At 45.9% G+C, this 20,974-nt stretch overlaps 1 protein-coding gene across 1 annotated transcript in view; it reads right to left on the bottom strand.

Annotated features, from left to right (window-relative positions):
* cfap299 (cilia and flagella associated protein 299) overlaps nucleotides 1–20,974 on the bottom strand; it is a 271,998-nt gene that overhangs the window by 202,537 nt on the left and 48,487 nt on the right. The gene's annotated exons all lie outside the window — the stretch shown is intronic.

Raw genomic sequence — 20,974 nt, 5'->3', positions numbered from 1 at the left:
TCCCTAAAACATTAACCTCTCTGGGGTAGGTGGGACGCAATCGTCCCATCTGGCCAATAGCCAGGGAAAATGCAGAGCTCCAAATTCAAATAAAATGATAGAGAAATCTAACTTTCATTAAATCACACATGTAAGATACCAAATTAAAGCTACACTCGTTGTGAATCCAGCCAACATGTCCGATTTCAAAAAGGCTTTTCGGCGAAAGCATAAGATGCTATTATCTGATGATAGCACAACAGTAAACAAAGAGAGTAGCAAATTTCAACACTGCAGGCACGACACAAAACGCAGAAACAAAAATATAATTCATGCCAATATGTCGCATAAACATCACAAATGGTCCTTTTGTTCGATTAATTCCGTCGATATATATCCAAAATGTAAATTTATTTGGCGCGTTTCATCCAGAAAAACACAGCTTCCAACTTGCGCAACGTCACTACAAAATATCTCAAAAGTTACATGTAAACTTTACCAAAACATTTCAAACTACTTTTGTAATACAACGTTAGGTATTTTTAAACGTTAATAATCGATCAAATTGAAGACGGGATGATCTGTGTTCAATACAAAAAAAAAAAAAACTGACGCAACTTTTCTGGTAATGTGCCTCTCTCAAACAATTTACTTCAAGTGACTCTCATTTAAGATGGCCGTACTTCTTCATTACACAAAGGAAAAACCTCAACCAATTCCCAAAGACTGGTGACATCCAGTGGAAGCGGTAGGAACTGCAAACAAGTCCCTTAGAAATCTGGTTTCCCAATGAAAACTCATTGAAAAGACAGTGACCTCAAAAAAAAGAATTCTGAATGGTTTGTCCTTGGGGTTTTGCCTGCTACATAAGTTCTGTTATACTCACAGACATGATTCAAACAGTTTTAGAAACTTCAGAGTGTTTTCTATCCAAATCTACTAATAATATGCATATCTTATATTCTGGGGATGAGTAGCAGGCAGTTGAATTTGGGCATGCTATTTATCCAAAAGTGAAAATGCTGCCCCCTACCCCGAAGAAGTTAAACAACACGAATTACAATGTCATAACACCAGCTAGCTAACTTGCTAAATAGCGATTTTCGTAAATGTACTTTATGACAAAAAAAATATGCACAATCACTTGTCTCTACATTAACTTACATATTCCTCTCAATTGTGCATGTTTTGCTTGACTCTTTATGACGTTATAATTACATTTGCTTCCACCATAATGTTTTGTCAGCCATCTTTGCTGAAGAAAGTCACCAGGGAAGGGTGGCTCGCGTAAAATTCGTCATTGGAACCACTCGATATGATTGGTCTTATAAAAACCTTGGGACCCAAATGCATAATGAGGGTTCTAACTCCCCCTTGTGGTGGTCTGGAGCAATGAAGCCGTGACGCTGGGTACCTCTAAGTCCCGGGGTGTTAGCTCGCAACTTTTAAAGGAGGAACCACTGTACGGTCACTGTGGGGACGACATCATCGATGCACTTATTGATGAAGCCAATGACAGATGTGGTGTACTCCTCAATGCCATCGGAGGAATCCCGGAACATATTCCAGTCTGTGCTAGAAAAACAGTCCTGTAGCGTAGCATCTGCGTCATCTGACCACTTCCGTATTGAGCGAGTCACTGGTACTTCCTGCTTTAGTTTTTGCTTGTAAGCAAGAATCAGGAGGATAGAATTATGGTCATATTTGCCAAATGGAGGGCGAGAGAGTTTTTTATGCATCTCTGTGTGTGGCAAGCAATAGCTCGAGACTTCCGAGGATATTGTGCACCAACTGTTATTTACAAAAATACATAGTCCGCCGCCCCTTGTCTTACCAGACGCCGCTGTTCTATCCTGCCGGTACACCGTATAACCAGCCAGCTGTATGTTGATATTGTCGTCGTTCAGCCACGACTCCTTGAAGTATAAGATGTTACAGTTTTTAAGGTCCCGTTTAATCTTCTGCGTAACTTATCGATTTTATTCTCCAAGGTTTGAACTTTCGCAAGCAGAATGGAGGGAAATGGGGGTTTATTCGATGGGCTATGAATTCTCAGAAGGCAGCCTGCCCTTCGGCCCCTCTTTCTCCGCCTCACCTTCACGCAGATCACGGGGATCGGGGCCTGTTCCCGAGGAAGCAGTTTATCCTTCGCGTCGGGCTCGTCAGAGTCGTGAAAGGAAAAAAAGGATTCTGCTAGTCCGTGGTGACTAATCGCAGTCCTGATGTCCAGAAGTAATTTCTGGTCATAAGAGACGGTAGCGGCAACAAGTTACAAACAACGCAAATAAACGAACAAAAAAACACGATCGGTATGTAAAACGTCTGCCTTCTTCTCCGGCGCCATCTTACTGGCTAGTGATGTTACTGTTTGTTACTCATCTTGTTGGCTGAGGAACAGTACAGGCTAATGATGTAGCTGTTTGTTACTCATCTTGTTGGCTAAGGAACAGTACAGGCTAGTGATGTAACTGTTTGTTACTCATCTTGTTGTCTAAGGAACAGTACAGGCTAGTGATGTAACTGTTTGTTACTCATCTTGTTGTCTGAGGAACAGTAAATGTGGACAGTTACTCTAACATCTTCATAGTGCTCATCAGAACTCAGGAAGGGCCGCACATCGTTGAATCCTGGACCGCACATCAGAACTCAGGAAGGACCGCACATCGTTGAATCCTGGACTGCACATCAGAACTCAGGAAGGACCGCACATCGTTGAATACTGGACCGCTCATCAGAACTCAGGAAGGACTGCACATCGTTGAATCCTGGACCGCACATCAGAACTCAGGAAGGACCGCACATCGTTGAATCCTGGACCGCACATCAGAACTCAGGAAGGACCGCACATCGTTGAATCCTGGACTTGCATGTTCTGTTAATATGAACTACCATAATCAAAATGTGATTCCTGTCATTCTGAGCACTGTAGGTGGTAGTCCTAATCAGGGTCCGTACCCAATGCATACGGGTTTGGTCAATTTCTCAACTGTCCGTTAAATTAAAATGCTGCCGGTCAAATGTCCAGCGCCACATTTTTCTAACGGAAACCCTGGTATGTGTGTGCATACTCTGTATGTGATGGCCCCTCTAACCACAACAGAGAGGGATCATTAGGAGCAGAAAGCTGCTAGCCCCAACGCCCACAGCAGTAATCCATCACAGTAGGGATATAATATAGAACAGCTTTTATCAGAATGGATTTCAGATGGCCTCCAGTGTACAGCCTGATTTTATACACAGCCCTCTGCTGGAGCCGTGTCAATAACAGAGGAGAAGCCAGGGGGGAAGCCGTTAAACTGCCCTTCATATTCTGACATCTTTTATATGGACACTGGCTGACTCCCAAATGGCACCCTATTCCCTATGTAGGACACGACTTTTGATCAGGGCCAAAACTGGTCCCGGTTCCATGTCATGAATTTAACAGCTATGTTAGGGGTTCACCACATGTCAGAACCAGGTGTTGGAACTGATTCAGGGAACAGAACAAAAACTTGAAAAAAATGAAAACATTTTGGAAAAGAATCAGAACCAGGAACGAAAGTGATCTATACTGTTCCGGAACAGAACCGTTATTTTAAAAGCAAGGGAACCAGTAAATAATGTTATTTTACGTTCCAGACATTTCTTTCCAGTCTCACAAAGAAACGCAGCAGAGTGCCTATGCAAAGCCCTTACTGTAGAAACTTATTCCAGTGGCTATCTGCCAGCTAAACATTTTTTTGTCAGTGTTTGTGCATGTGCAGGCTACCCGCCACTCCCCCTGCGAAGCATAGCTACAGTAGCCTAGACGTTACAAGTGAAATTCAGAAAATTAGGGAGAGAGATTTTTTAACTAGAGAAGAATAAATTAACTTTTTCATTGCTATCTAAGGATATTATAGTTATCACGTTTCACATTGGATTTATTAACTACAAAACTACAATTTAAAAAAATGTAATGTCAAGCTAAGTGTAAAAAAAAAAATCACTCTTAAGCAATGAACAGGAGTGAGTGCATACATTTTCCGACTCATCCCCAATGGGAATTGAACCCACAACCCTGGCATTGCAAGTGCCATGCTCTACCAACTGAGCCACATCATCACAAACGACTTGATGTCTCAATGTACTCCATTACTGTATTGTGTATTGTGCATATCTCCAAGGTGATGGAAAGTCTACAGGCACAAACCTAGATGACCAGCATATGTACAATACAGTCATTTACATTAAGTGGTTTATAAGGATGGTAAATGATAATACACAAAAAGTGATTGTTTTGCATTTGATAAAAACATTATTATTTTTATTTTTTTACATTGGATAAAAGTAAAGACTCAGAGCTAGAAAATGGTATATCATACACTACAGTTGAGGAACATTGGGAAAGTAATTCTGCTTTGAAAATTGATCAACTTGTAAACTCAATTTTGAAAAACAATCGCCTTTGAATATTTTGGTATCTAGTGGAGCTCTTCTTTGTCTACACACATTCGGCATCGTTCACACCCTCTTAAGCTTTAGCCCCACCCATCTCGTTTCGCTCTCAGAGCGCACACTTGACAATCTGGACAATGATTTGTTTACCTCTAGATAACATGAAAACAGCCTAACCAGCTCAGCTGGCAACAATTTCATTACGCTTTTTTGCAGACGTTTACTGACACCGGCCATATTCAGTGGGTGTTGTACACATGTCACGTAACGTTAGCTAACGATCCAGCAAGCTAACATTAGATAGTTTAACAACAATGAACAAAGTGCCAACAATGCCACAGCGCTGGGAACTAACCAACCAAGTTCAATGTTAGCTAGCTAACATTAGGCTCTAACTAGAAAAGCAAACAGTTCTGGGAAACAATTAGTAATGTCAGCTAGGGAGCCAGCCAGCTAACGTTAGCTAGCTAGCTAACAGTACACTTCAGCACACAAAACCCCCACAACATGATGCTGCCACCCCCGTGCTTCACGGTTGGGATGATGTTCTTCGGCTTGCAAGCTTTCCCCTTTTTCCTCCAAACATAACAATGTTATTATGGCCAAACAGTTCTATTTTTGTTTCATCAGACCAGCGGACAATTCTCCAAAAAGTACAATCATAGTCTGGCTTTTTTATGGCAGTTTTGGAGCAGTGGCTTCTTCCTTGCCGAGCGGCCTTTCAGGTTATGTCGATATAGGACTCGTTTTACTGTGGATATAGATACTTTTGTACCTGTTTCCTCCAGCATCTTCACAAGGTCCTTTGCTGTTGTTCTGGGATTGATTTGCCCTTATCGAACCAAAGTACGTTAATCTCTAGGAGACAGAACGTGTCTCCTTCCTGAGCGGTATGACGGGTGCGTGGTCCCATGGTGTTTATACTTGCGTACTATTGTTTGTACAGATGAACGTGGTACCTTCAGGCGTTTGGAAATTGCTCTCAAGGATGAACCAGACTTGTGGAGGTCTACAATTTTTTTTCTGAGGTCTTGGCTGATTTATTTTGATTTTCCCATGATGTCAAGCAAAGAGGCACTGAGTTTGAAGGTAGGCCTTGAAATACATCCACAGGTACACCTCCAATTGACTCAAATTATGACAATTCGCCTATCAGAAGCTTCTAAAGCCATGACATAATTTTCTGGAATTTTCCAAGCTGTTTAAAGGCACAGTCAACTTAGTGTATGTAAACTTCTGACCCACTGGAATTGTGAATTGTAAGTGAAATAACCTGTCTGTAAACAATTGTTGGAAAAATGACTTCATGCACAAAGTATATGTCCTAACCGACTTGCCAAAACTATAGTTTGTTAACAAGACATTTGTGGAGTGGTTGAAAAATGAGTTTTAATGACTCCAACCTAAGTGTATGTAAACTTCCGACTTCAACTGTAAGTTCCACAACAGATTTAAATCTGACAACTGGGAAAATACACATTCAGAGATACAGTTATGTTGTTATACCGTCCTTAATGAGATCCCAAAACAACTACTCTGACATAATTGTTCTTTAACTTCTTGACGCTAGGGGCCAGAATTCTTTTTTATTTTTAAATAACGTTCCCAAGGTAAACGGACTATTTCTCAGGCCCAGATTGTAGAATATGCATATAATTTACAGATTAGGATAGAAAACACTCCAAAGTTTCCAAAACTGTCAAAATATTGTCTGTCAGTATAACAAAACTGATTCTGCAGGCGAAAACCTGAGGAAATCCAACCCGGAAGTGCTTTTTTTTTATCCCTGTTCTGTTGCATGCCCCTCTTCCATTTAAAGGCGTATGAACCAGATTCCTTTTCCAATGGCTTCCTCAGGCTGTGACCAGGCTTTAGACATAGTTTCAGGCTTTTATTTTGAAAAATGAGTGAGATTTTTCAAAACGAGTCAGGTGTCCTTTGATTAGTTCCTGTGCGCGAGAGGGGTAGCTCGACATTTTCTTTCTCTCTTTTATTGAATAGGTTACCGTCCGGTTGAAATATTATCAATTATGTATGTTAAAAACAACCTGAGGATTGATTATAAAAAACGTTTGACATGTTTCTACGAACATTACGGATACTTTTTGGAATTTGTCTGCCTTTCAGGAACGGAACGAGGCTGTGGTTTTCTGAACATAACACGCAACCCAAATGGCGTTTTTTTGTTATAAAACTACTATTTATCGAACAAAAAGAACATTTATTGTGTAACTGGGAGTCTCGTGAGTACAAACATCTGAAGATTATCAAAGGTAAGCGATTCATTTTATTGCTTTTCTGACTTTCGTGACCAAGCTAATTTAAGGCTAACTGTTCTAGCATTGACTGATACACTCACAAACGCTTGGATTGCTTTCGCTGTAAAGCATATTTTCAAAATCTGACACGATAGGTGGATTAACAACAACCTAAGCTGTGTTTTGGTATATTTCACTTGTGATTCCATGATTATAAATATTTTTTGTAATATTTTTGAATTTGGCGCTCTGCAATTCAGTGGTTGTTTAGGAAAATGATCCCGGTAACGGGATCCGTAGCGTCAAGAAGTTAAGTACCCACAGACCCTTCCAACTGTTTGGATGACAGAAATATTGTTTCATTATCCAACCTTGGATGTCACAGCACTACAAAATCTCTCTCTGTTGTAACAACGGGAATTTTAACTTCCATTTCTGAAAGAATGGGAGAGAGAGTTCCTGTAGACCTGCAGACCAAAAATGTCCAACTTCACCCCTGTCCCCCTCTGTGGGAGAGAGAGGCGCTGTGGAGCAGACTCACTGTAACCTGATCCTTCAGATCTTCACAGGAGAGTCATGACACCAGAAACTGTGGATAGATGGCAGCATTCGCGCAAAACTGAAAGCGCGAACCATAACATTTAACCCTGACAAGGTGACTGGGAATATGGATGAACACAAATAGTGTACTTATTCCCTCTGTAAACAAATCACATAGGCAAAACGTCAGTATAGAGACAAAGTGGAGTCGCAATTCAACGGCTCAGACACGAAACGTATGTGGCAGGGTCTACAGACAATCACGGATTACAAAGGGAAAACCAGCCACGTCGTGGACACCGACATCTTGCTTCCGAACAAGCTAAACACTTTCTTCGCCCGCTTTGAGGATAACACAGTGCCACCGACGTGGCCCGCTACCAAGGACTGTGAACCCTCCTTCTTCGTGGCCGACATGAGTAAGACATTTAAGCATGTTAACCCTCGTAAGGCTGCTGGCCCAGACGGCATCCCTAGCCGCATCCTCAGAGCATGCGCAGACCAGCAATCACTCCCTATCCCAGTCTGATGTCACCACATGCTTCAAGAAGTCCACCATTGTTCCTGTACCCAAGAAAGCAAATATATCTGAACTAAATGACTATCCCCCCGTAGCACTCACTTCTGTCATCATGAAGTGCTTTGAGAGACTAGTCAAGGATCATATCACCTCTACCCTACCTGTTACCCTAGACCCACTTCAATTTGATAACCGCTCCAATAGGTCCACAGACGATGCAATCGCCCTCGCACTGCACACTGCCCTATCCCATCTGGACAAGAGGAATAACTATGTGAGAATGCTGTTCATCGACTATAGCTCAGCATTCAACACCATAGTACCCTCCAAGCTCATCATTTAGCTCGAGGCCCTGGGTCTCGACCCCGCCCTATGCAACTGGATCTTGGACTTCTTGACGGGCCGCCCTCAGTTGGTGAAGGTAGGAAACAGCATCTCCACTTCGCTGACCCTCAACACAGGGGCCCCACAAGGGTGTGTGCTCAGCCCCCTCCTGTACTCCCCCTGTTCACCCATGACTGCGTGGCCAAGCATGCCTCCAACTCAATCATCAAGTTTGCAGATGACACAACAGTAGTAGGCCTGATTACCAACAATGACGAGACATCCTACAGGGAGGAGGTGAGGGCCCTGGGAGTGTGGTGCCAGGAAAATAACCTCTCACCCAATGTCAACAAAACAAAAGAGCTGATCGTGGACTTCAGGAAACAGCAGAGGGAGCACGCCCCCCTATCCACAGCGACGGGACCGCAGTGGAGAAAGTGGAAAGCTTCAAGTTCCTCTGCGTACACATCACTGACAAACTGAAATGGTCCACCCACACAGACAGTATGGTGAAAAAGTGCGCAACAGCACCTCTTCAACCTCAAGAGGCTGAAGAAAATTGTCTTGGCACCTAAAACACTCACAAACTTTTACAGATGCATAATTGAGAGCATCCTGTTGGGCTGTATCACCTTCTGGTACGGCAACTGCACTGCCCGCAACCACAGGGCTCTCCAGAGGGTGGTGCGGTCTGCCCAAAGCATCACCGGGGGCAAACTACCTGCCCCCCAGGGCACCTACAGCACCCGATGTCACAGGAAGGCCAAAAATATAATCAAGGACAACAACCACCTGAGCCACTGCCTGTTCACACTGCTATCATCCAGAAGGCGAGGTCAGTACAGGTGCATCAAAGCTGGGACCGAGAGACTGAAAAACAGATTCGATCTCAAGGCCATCAGACAGTTAAATAGCCACCACTAGCACATTAGCGGCTGCTGCCTTATATACATAGACTTGTAATCACTGGCCACTTTAATAATTGGAACACTAGTCACTTTAACCTCTCTGGGATATTCGGGATGTCGGACGAAAAGTCCAAAAAGTTCCGTTACAGTCCGTAGAAACATGTCAAACTAAGTATAGAATCAATCTTTAGGATGTTTTTAACATAAATCTTCAATAATGTTCCAACCGGAGAATTCTTTTGTCTGTAGAAAAGCAATGCAACACGAGCTACCTCTCACATGACCGCGCGTCACGAGCTCAAAGCATTCTGCCAGACCTCTGACTCATTCCCCTCTCATTCGCCCCCACTTCACAGTAGAAGCCTCAAACAAAGTTCTAAAGACGGTTGACATCTAGTGGAAGCCTTAGGAAGTGCAACATGACCAATATCCCACTGTATCTTCAATAGGGAATGAGTTGAAAATCGACCAACCTCAGATTTCCCACTTCTTGGTTGGATTTTTTCTCAGGTTTTCGCCTGCCACATTCAAACAGTTTTAGAAACTTCAGAGTGTTTTCTATCCAAATCTACTAATAATATGCATATTTTAGCAACTGGGACTGAGTAGCAGGCAGTTTACTCTGGGCACCTTATTCATCCAAGCTACTCAATACTGCCCCCGTCACCAAGAAGTTAATAATGTTTACATATTTTGCATTACTCATCGCATTGTATATACTGTATTCTATCCTATTCTACTATATTTTAGTCTATGCCGGTCTAACATTGCACTTCCAAATATTTATATTCTTAATTCCATTCCTTCACTTTAGATTGTGTGCATTGTTAGATATTACTTGTTAGATATTACTGCACTGTCGGAGCTAGAAACACAAGCATTTCGCTACACCCGCAATAACATCTGCTAAACACGTGTATGTGACACATAACATTTGATTTAATACTACCTCCCTGGTCAATCCTCAGTACTGTTATAATACTACCTCCATGATACTACCTCCAAGTAATGGAACTCTAAACCTCCTTGGACCTGCTAATGTCTGCTAAAGTGGGCCACCTGAAGGGACTCAGGGTAGCACTGAGGGAGACAGGCCAGTTCACAATGAAGGATGGAAAGGAAACCTATGGTTAATTTCACAGGAGGTTGGTGGACCCTTAATTGTGGGGAGAATGGGCTCATGGTAATGACTGGAGCGGAATCAGTGGAATGGTATTGAAAGATTAATGGAATCTGTGTGGGTAGCTGGACAGGTAGGATGACAGACCGTGAAGGTGAACAGGTGGTCACGTGTCAGGTGACAGAGGAATGGATGAGACGGAGGCAGGAATTCCTTTAACCATAAAGTGGTATATTTACTGAGTAGTCTGTGCTGCATAACAAAGGAAACAAAATAACATGTATCCAATCAAATTCATAATCACAAAGATCAAATCATAACATTCATTCATTATTAACATAATTTAGGGAATTCAACAATCCAGTTCATTAAGAAGTCAATAGTAATCATCCTTGAGTCATTTAGGCTCGTAACTATTTATCATAAATCATGAAAGAATACAAACAGCGAATGGTTATTCAATCTATAATCCCCATTAGTTTGATATCAAAGTCGATCAGTTAGCAAACAATGACGTTTCTCATTTCACCCTTTCAATTGTCTTCATGTGTACATGTAATAATTTCAGTACATATTAACCATGTTGATTGCATAATTGGCCTATGAGGATCCGTATGGCCGTGATCATTGCCCAGTCACATTACACCATATGTTTGAAGCCTGCGCTCCGCGGTAATAACTAGAAACAATAACTGATGGCCCACTCTCCCGATCGCAACAGATAGTTCAGATGAAAGGTAACAGAGTCGGTGGACTTTCGTGGATTCATGGACGCACAGAACTTCTCGAGCAGACGAGAGCGTTTTCCTCCTTTTATGTGGATGAGATCTGTCGGTCATTGCCACCTGACCTAATTAAAGCGCTCTGGCCCAGCTGAGTAAGTGGCCATGAATTAAAGGATTATTCCACCAACTCCATGGGCCTTTTCTACAGGTATCAAATACATTGGCTCCGTTCCGGCCATTATTATGAGCTGTTCTCCCCTCAGCAGCCTCTACTGGTTTACTTGGTTCAGGTTGGCCACCTGAAACTCAAGCAGCGGGTCACAGGGTAGCACTGAGGAGGACATAGGCCTACCAGTTCATGGTGGAGGATGGAAGGGGGAAAAAGAGAGAACTTTGTGCCCTTTTCACATTACCTTGCCGACCCAAACCAAACTGTGAAGGCTCTGATGTTGTCTTTCCACATTACCTTGCCGACCCAAACCAAACTGTGAAGGCTCTGATGTTATCTTTTCACATGGTCCTTTACAGCACGGTTCCAGCAACTATGTTGGATGTGTAATCATGCCAGCTCAGTACAACTCGGTTTGGCTTGGTTCAGCATTGTGAAAATCATTTTGGTTGCTCAATTCACATCTACCAACAGTCTCTATTTCAGGGCTCTCCAACCCTGTTCCTGGAAGCTACCGTCGAATAGGTCAGTGTTTCCCAAACTCGGTCCTGGGGCCCCCTGGATGCACGTTTTGGTTTTTGCCCTATCACTACACAGATGATTAAAATAAATGTGCACCTACGCAGGGCCCCAGGACCGAGTTTGGGAAACCCTGCCATTTGTATTTTGTATTTATTAGGGATTCCCATTAGTTCCTGCCAAGGCAGCAGAAACTCTTCCTGGGGTTTATTATGGATCCCCATTAGTTCCTGCCAAGGCAGCAGCTACTCTTCCTGGGGTTTATTATGGATCCCCATTAGTTCCTGTCAAGGCAGCAGCTACTATTCCTGGGGTTTATTATGGATCCCCATTAGTTCCTGCCAAGGCAGCAGCTACTCTTCCTGGGGTTTATTATGGATCCCCATTAGTTCCTGCCAAGGCAGCAGCTACTCTTCCTGGGGTTTATTATGGATCCCCATTAGTTCTGCCAAGGCAGCAGCTACTCTTCCTGGGGTTTATTATGGATCCCCATTAGTTCCTGCGTAGGGATCAGTTACTCTTCCTGGGGTTTATTATGGATCCCCATTAGTTCCTGCCAAGGCAGCAGCTACTCTTCCTGGGGTATATTATGGATCCCCATTAGTTCTGCCAAGGCAGCAGCTACTCTTCCTGGGGTATATTATGGATCCCCATTAATTCCTGCCAAGGCAGCAGCTACTCTTCCTGGGGTATATTGTGGATCCCCATTAGTTCCTGCCAAGGCAGCAGCTACTCTTCCTGGTGTCCAAACATATTAAAGCACTTACATTACATATAAAACAAAAGATAAAAGGTTGTCACTCAATCCCATCTAGCACACCTGATATTAATAATTAGCTAGTTGATAAAACTGAATTAGGTTAGATTCAACTAGTAATGGGGGGATCGATAAAGTTACATATCGCAAAATTATTTTTTGATATTTTATTGATATTTGACTCAAAGTATCACTGTGTAAGAAAAATAATACACATATATATATATATATATATATACACTGCTCAAAAAAATAAAGGGAACACTTAAACAACACAATGTAACTCCAAGTCAATCACACTTCTGTGAAATCAAACTGTCCACTTAGGAAGCAACAATGATTGACAATAAATTTCACATGCTGTTGTGCAAATGGAATAGACAAAAGGTGGAAATTATGGGCAATTAGCAAGACACCCCCAATAAAGGAGTGGTTCTGCAGGTGGTGACCACAGACCACTTCTCAGTTCCTATGCTTCCTGGCTGATGTTTTGGTCACTTTTGAATGCTGGCGGTGCTTTCACTCTAGTGGTAGCATGAGACGGAGTCTACAACCCACACAAGTGTCTCAGGTAGTGCAGCTCATCCAAGATGGCACATCAATGCGAGCTGTGGCAAGAAGGTTTGCTGTGTCTGTCAGCGTAGTGTCCAGAGCATGGAGGCGCTACCAGGAGACAGGCCAGTACATCAGGAGACGTGGAGGAGGCCGTGGGAGGGCAACAACCCAGCAGCAGGACCGCTACCTCCGCCTTTGTGCAAGGAGGAGCAGGAGGAGCACTGCCAGAGCCCTGCAAAATGACCTCCAGCAGGCCACAAATGTGCATGTGTCTGCTCAAACGGTCAGAAACAGACTCCATGAGGGTGGTATGAGGGCCCGACGTCCACAGGTGGGGGTTGTGCTTACAGCCCAACACCGTGCAGGACGTTTGGCATTTGCCAGAGAACACCAAGATTGGCAAATTCGCCACTGGCGCCCTGTGCTCTTCACAGATGAAAGCAGGTTCACACTGAGCACATGTGACAGACGTGACAGAGTCTGGAGACGCCGTGGAGAACGTTCTGCTGCCTGCAACATCCTCCAGCATGACCGGTTTGGCGGTGGGTCAGTCATGGTGTGGGGTGGCATTTCTTTGGGGGGCCGCACAGCCCTCCATGTGCTCGCCAGAGGTAGCCTGACTGCCATTAGGTACCGAGATGAGATCCTCAGACCCCTTGTGAGACCATATGCTGGTGCGGTTGGCCCTGGGTTCCTCCTAATGCAAGACAATGCTAGACCTCATGTGGCTGGAGTGGGTCAGCAGTTCCTGAAGAGGAAGGCATTGATGCTATGGACTGGCCCGCCCGTTCCCCAGACCTGAATCCAATTGAGCACATCTGGGACATCATGTCTCGCTCCATCCACCAACGCCACGTTGCACCACAGACTGTCCAGGAGTTGGCGGATGCTTTAGTCTAGGTCTGGGAGGAGATCCCTCAGGAGACCATCCGCCACCTCATCAGGAGCATGCCCAGGCGTTGTAGGGAGGTCATACAGGCACGTGGAGGCCACACACACACTACTGAGCCTCATTTTGACTTGTTTTAAGGACATTACATCAAAGTTGGATCAGCCTGTAGTGTGGTTTTCCACTTTAATTTTGAGTGTGACTCCAAATCCAGACCTCCATGGGTTGATAAATTTGATTTCCATTGATAATTTTTGTGTGATTTTGTTGTCAGCACATTCAACTATGTAAAGAAAAAAGTATTTATTAAGAATATTTCATTCATTCAGATCTAGGATGTGTTATTTTAGTGTTCCCTTTATTTTTTGAGCAGTGTATATACAAAAAAAATTATAATAATCCCTAGGTAGCGTTAGCTAGTGCTAGTCACTGTACCTGTGCCAAAACGCATATATTTTATCCTATAGCTTGTTCTCCATCTTCTTTTTAATAGTGAGCCAACGTGATTTCTGAACTTTTATTTCCATGACAGATTAAAACAAATTATATCATGATCTCTCTGCAGCAGACATACACTAAGTACACCAAGCATTAGGTATCCTGGCATTCCCAGCCTTAGTTACAACTGGGGTTGGAGCAAAACTCTACAGGAGGGTACGTTTCCAGGAACAGGGTTGAAGAGCCCTGCTCTGCACTTCTAGTCAGGGCCAGGACCTGTTCACATCCATCCGTCCAGTATAATGGCTCATTGAATCTGCCTTCCCCCAAAAGAGAGACTTCTGCCCGGCTCCACGGCCCAGCCAGGACAGTACTAGGTCAACGCTATTCGTGCTGTGAAACAAAAAAACCTTGGTCCTGCTCCTTACTTTGCTTAAATTACAATAATAGGATCTATTTTTTCTTCTCTCTCTCTACCTGCATGTTCAAATATACTACAATTTGAGAAATGGAATGTAATATATCCTGGTCTGTTGGCCCGTACACCATAATGAAAGTCTTGGAGAAATCCCACGGTGGTGAAAGTGTAGTGGGCAGCACATATCTGGAGGCTGGGAGGGAGCTCACTGTGAAGGATTGCTGCTGGGTCATGGAGGCTTGGCCGGAGGCCTCAAATTAAACACAGGTGTTGAGGAGGCAAGTGACTGGGGTTAACCCCCCCCCCCCACCCCATCTAGTAGCTACAGAAACACTAACAGTCACACTTGGAGATGGAATAATACCTCGGACAAATAATAGCGAGAGACGAGCGTGTTTAATTTTCCCTCTGTCGACAAATCTCCTAGCAAGCCTCATTTGAGAGGATTAACAAGCCTTTTGCCATTAGGGCTGTGGGTATTAGGACTAATGATGGGGCCTCAAACCAGGGTTTTCCACAAGTACATAGAGTAGACAGCCAAATAGAAAAAGTAGCCAGCTAGCCACCCCTGGGTGTAGTTACCCTTTAATTCCAGTGTGCACCTACTGTAGCAAGAGGCTGTTGTTTGCTGTTTTTGTAGCACACGTGATGGTATAGTTTCCCAAACAAACACCCACTGGATGGATTAAAATAATCATGATATCATTCTGCCAGGTAAGCTTAGGCTACTTTGTGGTTAACATTTAATTGAGAAGGTATTTGGGAAAGCCTTTCCATCTACCAGAAGAGTGCTTTCGTTAGCATCATCGCTAACGGGCTACACAAAGTGGTAGACGCGCGAAACCGAACACACACAGACAGGGGCATTCTCGTTGCCTCTTCAGAACACACAGACAGGGGCATTCTCGTTGCCTCTTCAGAACACAGACAGGGGCATTCTCGTTGCCTCTTCAGAACACACAGACAGGGGCATTCTCGTTGCCTCTTCAGAACACACAGACAGGGGCATTCTCGTTGCCTCTTCAGAACACACAGACAGGGGCATTCTCGTTGCCTCTTCAGAACACACAGACAGGGGCATTCTCGTTGCCTCTTCAGAACACACAGACAGGGGCATTCTCGTTGCCTCTTCAGAACACAGACAGGGGCATTCTCGTTGCCTCTTCAGAACACACAGACAGGGGCATTCTCGTTGCCTCTTCAGAACACACAGACAGGGGCATTCTCGTTGCCTCTTCAGAACACACAGACAGGGGCATTCTCGTTGCCTCTTCAGAACACAGACAGGGGCATTCTCGTTGCCTCTTCAGAACACACAGACAGGGGCATTCTCATTGCCTCTTCAGAACACAGACAGGGGCATTCTCGTTGCCTCTTCAGAACACACAGACAGGGGCATTCTCGTTGCCTCTTCAGAACACAGACAGGGGCATTCTCGTTGCCTCTTCAGAACACACACAGGGGCATTCTCGTCACCTCTTCAGAACACACAGACAGGGGCATTCTCATTGCCTCTTCAGAACACACAGACAGGGGTATTCTCATTGCCTCTTCAGAACACAGACAGGGGCATTCTCGTTGCCTCTTCAGAACACACAGACAGGGGCATTCTCGTTGCCTCTTCAGAACACAGACAGGGGCATTCTCGTTGCCTCTTCAGAACACACACACAGGGGCATTCTCGTTGCCTCTTCAGAACACAGACAGGGGCATTCTCGTTGCCTCTTCAGAACACAGACACAGGGGCATTCTCGTTGCCTCTTCAGAACACAGACAGGGACATTCTCGTTGCCTCTTCAGAACACAGACAGGGGCATTCTCATTGCCTCTTCAGAACACACACAGGGGCATTCTCGTTGCCTCTTCAGAACACACAGACAGGGGCATTCTCGTTGCCTCTTCAGAACACACAGACAGGGGCATTCTCGTTGCCTCTTCAGAACACACAGACAGGGGCATTCTCGTTGCCTCTTCAGAACACAGACAGGGGCATTCTCGTTGCCTCTTCAGAACACAGACAGGGGCATTCTCGTCGCCTCTTCAGAACACAGACAGGGGCATTCTCGTCGCCTCTTCAGAACACACAGACAGGGGCATTCTCGTCGCCTCTTCAGAACACACAGACAGGGGCATTCTCATTGCCTCTTCAGAACACAGACAGGGGCATTCTCGTTGCCTCTTCAGAACACACAGACAGGGGCATTCTCGTTGCCTCTTCAGAACACACAGACAGGGGCATTCTCGTTGCCTCTTCAGAACACAGACAGGGGCATTCTCGTCGCCTCTTCAGAACACAGACAGGGGCATTCTCGTCGCCTCTTCAGAACACAGACAGGGGCATTCTCGTCGCCTCTTCAGAACACAGACAGGGGCATTCTCGTCGCCTCTTCAGAACACACACACAGGGGCATTCTCGTTGCCTCTTCAGAACACACACACAGGGGCATTCTCATTGCCTCTTCAGAACACACAGACAGGGGCATTCTCATTGCCTCTTCAGAACACACAGACAGGGGCATTCTCATTGCCTCTTCAGAACACACACAGGGGCATTCTCGTTGCCTCTTCAGAACACACACACAGGGGCATTCTCATTGCCTCTTCAGAACACACAGACAGGGGCATTCTCATTGCCTCTTCAGAACACACAGACAGGGGCATTCTCATTGCCTCTTCAGAACACAGACAGGGGCATTCTCATTGCCTCTTCAGAACACAGACAGGGGCATTCTCGTTGCCTCTTCAGAACACAGACAGGGGCATTCTCGTTGCCTCTTCAGAACACAGACAGGGGCATTCTCATTGCCTCTTCAGAACACACAGACAGGGGCATTCTCGTTGCCTCTTCAGAACACACACAGACAGGGGCATTCTCGTTGCCTCTTCAGAACACACACAGACAGGGGCATTCTCGTTGCCTCTTCAGAACAAACAGACAGGGGCATTCTCGTTGCCTCTTCAGAACACAGACAGGGGCATTCTCGTTGCCTCTTCAGAACACAGACAGGGGCATTCTCGTCGCCTCTTCAGAACACAGACAGGGGCATTCTCGTCGCCTCTTCAGAACACAGACAGGGGCATTCTCGTCGCCTCTTCAGAACACAGACAGGGGCATTCTCGTCGCCTCTTCAGAACACAGACAGGGGCATTCTCGTCGCCTCTTCAGAACACAGACAGGGGCATTCTCGTCACCTCTTCAGAACACACAGACAGGGGCATTCTCATTGCCTCTTCAGAACACACAGACAGGGGTATTCTCATTGCCTCTTCAGAACACAGACAGGGGCATTCTCGTTGCCTCTTCAGAACACAGACAGGGGCATTCTCGTTGCCTCTTCAGAACACAGACAGGGGCATTCTCATTGCCTCTTCAGAACACACAGACAGGGGCATTCTCGTTGCCTCTTCAGAACACACACAGACAGGGGCATTCTCGTTGCCTCTTCAGAACACACACAGACAGGGGCATTCTCGTTGCCTCTTCAGAACACACAGACAGGGGCATTCTCGTTGCCTCTTCAGAACACAGACAGGGGCATTCTCGTTGCCTCTTCAGAACACAGACAGGGGCATTCTCATTGCCTCTTCAGAACACAGACAGGGGCATTCTCGTTGCCTCTTCAGAACACACACACAGGGGCATTCTCGTTGCCTCTTCAGAACACAGACAGGGGCATTCTCGTTGCCTCTTCAGAACACAGACACAGGGGCATTCTCGTTGCCTCTTCAGAACACAGACAGGGACATTCTCGTTGCCTCTTCAGAACACAGACAGGGGCATTCTCATTGCCTCTTCAGAACACACACAGGGGCATTCTCGTTGCCTCTTCAGAACACAGACAGGGGCATTCTCGTTGCCTCTTCAGAACACACAGACAGGGGCATTCTCGTTGCCTCTTCAGAACACACAGACAGGGGCATTCTCGTCGCCTCTTCAGAACACAGACAGGGGCATTCTCGTCACCTCTTCAGAACACAGACAGGGGCATTCTCGTCGCCTCTTCAGAACACAGACAGGGGCATTCTCGTTGCCTCTTCAGAACACAGACAGGGGCATTCTCGTCGCCTCTTCAGAACACACAGACAGGGGCATTCTCATCGCCTCTTCAGAACACAGACAGGGGCATTCTCGTTGCCTCTTCAGAACACACAGACAGGGGCATTCTCGTTGCCTCTTCAGAACACACAGACAGGGGCATTCTCGTCGCCTCTTCAGAACACAGACAGGGGCATTCTCGTCGCCTCTTCAGAACACAGACAGGGGCATTCTCGTCGCCTCTTCAGAACACAGACAGGGGCATTCTCGTCGCCTCTTCAGAACACAGACAGGGGCATTCTCGTCGCCTCTTCAGAACACAGACAGGGGCATTCTCGTCGCCTCTTCAGAACACACACAGGGGCATTCTCGTTGCCTCTTCAGAACACACACACAGGGGCATTCTCATTGCCTCTTCAGAACACACAGACAGGGGCATTCTCATTGCCTCTTCAGAACACACAGACAGGGGCATTCTCATTGCCTCTTCAGAACACACACAGGGGCATTCTCGTTGCCTCTTCAGAACACACACACAGGGGCATTCTCATTGCCTCTTCAGAACACACAGACAGGGGCATTCTCATTGCCTCTTCAGAACACAGACAGGGGCATTCTCATTGCCTCTTCAGAACACAGACAGGGGCATTCTCATTGCCTCTTCAGAACACAGACAGGGGCATTCTCGTTGCCTCTTCAGAACACAGACAGGGGCATTCTCGTTGCCTCTTCAGAACACAGACAGGGGCATTCTCATTGCCTCTTCAGAACACACAGACAGGGGCATTCTCGTTGCCTCTTCAGAACACACACAGACAGGGGCATTCTCGTTGCCTCTTCAGAACACACACAGACAGGGGCATTCTCGTTGCCTCTTCAGAACACACAGACAGGGGCATTCTCGTTGCCTCTTCAGAACACAGACAGGGGCATTCTCGTTGCCTCTTCAGAACACAGACAGGGGCATTCTCATTGCCTCTTCAGAACACAGACAGGGGCATTCTCGTCGCCTCTTCAGAACACAGACAGGGGCATTCTCGTCGCCTCTTCAGAACACAGACAGGGGCATTCTCGTCGCCTCTTCAGAACACAGACAGGGGCATTCTCGTTGCCTCTTCAGAACACACACACAGGGGCATTCTCGTTGCCTCTTCAGAACACACACACAGGGGCATTCTCATTGCCTCTTCAGAACACACAGACAGGGGCATTCTCATTGCCTCTTCAGAACACACAGACAGGGGCATTCTCATTGCCTCTTCAGAACACACACAGGGGCATTCTCGTTGCCTCGTCAGAACACACACACAGGGGCATTCTCATTGCCTCTTCAGAACACACAGACAGGGGCATTCTCATTGCCTCTTCAGAACACACAGACAGGGGCATTCTCATTGCCTCTTCAGAACACACAGACAGGGGCATTCTCATTGCCTCTTCAGAACACAGACAGGGGCATTCTCATTGCCTCTTCAGAACACAGACAGGGGCATTCTCGTTGCCTCTTCAGAACACAGACAGGGGCATTCTCGTTGCCTCTTCAGAACACAGACAGGGGCATTCTCATTGCCTCTTCAGAACACACAGACAGGGGCATTCTCGTTGCCTCTTCAGAACACACACAGACAGGGGCATTCTCGTTGCCTCTTCAGAACACACACAGACAGGGGCATTCTCGTTGCCTCTTCAGAACACACAGACAGGGGCATTCTCGTTGCCTCTTCAGAACACAGACAGGGGCATTCTCGTTGCCTCTTCAGAACACAGACAGGGGCATTCTCATTGCCTCTTCAGAACACAGACAGGGGCATTCTCGTTGCCTCTTCAGAACACACAGACAGGGGCATTCTCGTTGCCTCTTCAGAACACACACACAGGGGCATTCTCGTTGCCTCTTCAGAACACAGACAGGGGCATTCTCGTTGCCTCTTCAGAACACAGACACAGGGGCATTCTCGTTGCCTCTTCAGAACACAGACAGGGACATTCTCGTTGCCTCTTCAGAACACAGACAGGGGCATTCTCATTGCCTCTTCAGAACACACACAGGGGCATTCTCGTTGCCTCTTCAGAACACAGACAGGGGCATTCTCGTTGCCTCTTCAGAACACACAGACAGGGGCATTCTCATTGCCTCTTCAGAACACAGACAGGGGCATTCTCGTTGCCTCTTCAGAACACACAGACAGGGGCATTCTCGTTGCCTCTTCAGAACACACAGACAGGGGCATTCTCGTTGCCTCTTCAGAACACAGACAGGGGCATTCTCGTTGCCTCTTCAGAACACACACACAGGGGCATTCTCGTTGCCTCTTCAGAACACACACACAGGGGCATTCTCATTGCCTCTTCAGAACACACAGACAGGGGCATTCTCATTGCCTCTTCAGAACACACACA

This window comes from Salvelinus alpinus, chromosome 5 (genome assembly GCF_045679555.1).
Source record: "Salvelinus alpinus chromosome 5, SLU_Salpinus.1, whole genome shotgun sequence".
NCBI lineage: Eukaryota > Metazoa > Chordata > Actinopteri > Salmoniformes > Salmonidae > Salvelinus > Salvelinus alpinus.
This window is presented reverse-complemented; position numbering and strand designations above follow the sequence as displayed.